This window comes from Solanum pennellii, chromosome 5, assembly GCF_001406875.1.
Source record: "Solanum pennellii chromosome 5, SPENNV200".
NCBI lineage: Eukaryota > Viridiplantae > Streptophyta > Magnoliopsida > Solanales > Solanaceae > Solanum > Solanum pennellii.
Genome location: NC_028641.1, coordinates 73,508,251 through 73,511,226, shown reverse-complemented (window position 1 = coordinate 73,511,226; position 2,976 = coordinate 73,508,251). Strand labels below are relative to the sequence as shown.

General features: G+C 30.4%; 1 non-coding gene across 1 annotated transcript; it reads right to left on the bottom strand.

Annotated features, from left to right (window-relative positions):
• Window positions 1-245: 245 nt before the first annotated feature.
• TRNAS-GCU lies at window positions 246-327 on the bottom strand. Its single transcript has one exon. It is a non-coding gene; the product is annotated as a tRNA-Ser (tRNA).
• Between the last annotated feature and the right edge of the window lie 2,649 nt (window positions 328-2,976).

Below are 2,976 nucleotides of genomic sequence, written 5' to 3'. Positions count from 1 at the left end.
GATTATTTCTTAAAACATTGAATTTAATTATATACTTAAATGTGTTATAACAATTTAATCGTCTTATAAATTGTGTGTGTCAATTCAAACATGAACAAATAAAAATAAACAACGAAACAAAAAAAAGCATAAATAAAATTATTATAGAAAACACGTGTCAATAGATAAACAATTGCCTAGAAGCTGAAAAAACCGGACCGAGTCACCGCGTCTTTGAAAAATAAATTAAAAAAAAAAAAAAGAATCGTCGCCTGAGAGATTCGAACTCTCGCGGGGAAACCCCATGTACTTAGCAGGCACACGCCTTAACCACTCGGCCAAAGCGACTTATTGATTAATAATCTTTTAAATAACATAAAATAATTTTGGTCTATAATACAATACTCCCCAACTTTCCAAAAGTGTTCGAGATGTGACGTAGTGATCGATAAGATAGTTTTCGAGGAGGTGGGATTTAAAGTAGTCATCCTTTGAAGAAAACGTAATCGCTCATTGATTTATCAAATTATGAACGAAAGAGCTAAGTGGAAGAAATCAGTGATCTTGTGAGTGGTTGATAAACTTTTACATTTAGATTATATATGTAGAAGGAAAAATGATAATTAAGTGATCTTTTTTTATATGTTAAAATTTTCATAGACAAAATTACTCAGACTTTAGATGCTGGTGATTTAGAACAATCCTATAAAAATTTGTCAATGATATGCACAAATGGGCCCGGATACTACATAATCACAAAACAAAGTAATGTCAATTTTCAATATGTAGAAAAAATGGGATCTTATTAATAGGAAAATACTAAAGGGTTGTCTCTTAATTTTGACCATATTCAAAATGTAACTAATGAATGAAAGTCTTGGGACAAGTTCAAGGCCATGAACTCATGAAGGAGAGGGTTCTCCACCAATTAGCTAAATTATTACTCCTTTTTTATAAAAAAAAATTTCAAGTTCGAACTTTCTAGGGATATGATTTCTTTTTTAGGGATTTTAAGTATTTTTTGAGTGGGGCCTAATGTGACACAAATTCAAATCAGTTGAACACACATCAGACACGAGGTGAAATATTAAAAGTTAATTAAATAGATAGGTAAGTGATGATCAATATCTAGTCTTTGTCTTGCTTTTGGTTAATTGTTCTAAGAATATAAAATGTGTGATGGCATCTAGGAAAGTTGAGTTCTTAATTATTATAACCAAAAATGCCTCACCCAACTTGGCAATATTTAACAAATTTGTGCCCTTTTAGTTTTTTTTAGGGCATATATCTACACCTTTTGCTTCTGGAGTATAGTTCTTCCTCCTTTTTAAAGTTTAAAAACATGGACTCAATTATATACTCTCTTTTTTATTAAACAAGTCTTGTGATCATAATATAAGTTTGATATTGATGTCTACCTTAATTATATTCTCGGTACGGCTTTCGCTTTATCTCTCATGTATTTTTTTTCTCGAGCCTTGGTGGTATCTATCGTAGTATTAATTTTATTCTTGTAGTTTCTTGCTTTTGATATTTATCATCTGTTGTTTATTGTGTTTCCATTATCGCGTTGTTTTATTGTTGTTAATGTACTTTTACTGAGTAATGTCGCTAAATTTTGTAAGGACATATATATAAAAAGTATAAATAATCGTTAAGTATATTTAGCGATAAATGCTAATTACTTACTGCTAAAGCTCAATTTTGATACAGTATTGATGAAAAAGAAAAGGAGAGCTATTGTGAAGCCTAGAAATGTAGAAGGGGAAATATTTCCTATTGGTGGGGCATTGCTAGGTGGTTTTAGATCAATAGAACATGAGAGGATTGGTGAGTTAGGTGTTTGGTTTAGCGGTAAGAGAAGAGACAACTTTTTCATTGTTGAAAATGCTTTATTTTAAGTCGAGGGTCAATCAAAAATAATATTTCTATCTTTTTAAGGTAGGATCAAAGTCTGCGTACACTATTTTTTCTAGACCCCACTTGTGAGATTGGTCTACTATCTTATTTTGTTCATTCTCATTTAATCCTTTTAAGAACAGTCTGTTATTTCATTTTTCCCGTATCTTTGATTTACTTGTTCTTGAGTTGTGAGTGTATCAGAAACAACCTTTTCACCTCAAAAGTAGGGTTAAGGTCTACGTAAGCACTACCCTCCACAGACCCCACTCATAGAGTTATACTTGATATATTGATGTTACTTCAAAAGAGTACCGCTACATACTAGTTGGGTAGCTGTGATTTTGTTGTTATGCTAATAAAAACACAATTTATACTCATAACTCATCTAAGCAAATTATAAATTGATAATTTCTATGCATAAAACGCATATAAATGTGATTTACCACCAACATGGATTATATATGGTACATTGGTGAGAGTACTTCATCCTTAACTAAAGGTCTCAAAGTCAAGACTTGAAAATTTTGTTGGGAGCGCCACACTCGAATGAGCCTTGCTATGCGTGATTTGAATTTAGTTAAAGCTTGATGAAATTCATACAATTTTACATATAAATTTTCTTAATACTTTTTTTTTGCTTTCATTCCAAACACATCCTTTATGTTTAATATGTGTATAGATGTATATAACAAATGTATAATATCAATATCGATTAGGAAAAAAATAATAAGTCGGACAGACTTTTTATATAAAATCCTCTTTTATGGTACGATACATTCTATCTAGATGTTATATACATCGAAATTAATATAGTATGATATAACACATTATAATATATTACGAAACAATACGTAACAATCATCGAAAGTGTTACATTTGAATCTTTTTCCAAGATAATTCTTTTTTTTTCCTTGTTTATTTTACTTATTATTCTCTGTTTTATTTATGACCAGTGTATGTCACATTGAGAGAGAGAGAGAAGGGCCCTACACTCAATTTTTGGGGCGAAATGAGCTCTCAACCTTAAACTCATAATTAATTATATATATCATATTCTCATTGAAGTTACCAACAAGAAATCTTGAGTTTATTTTG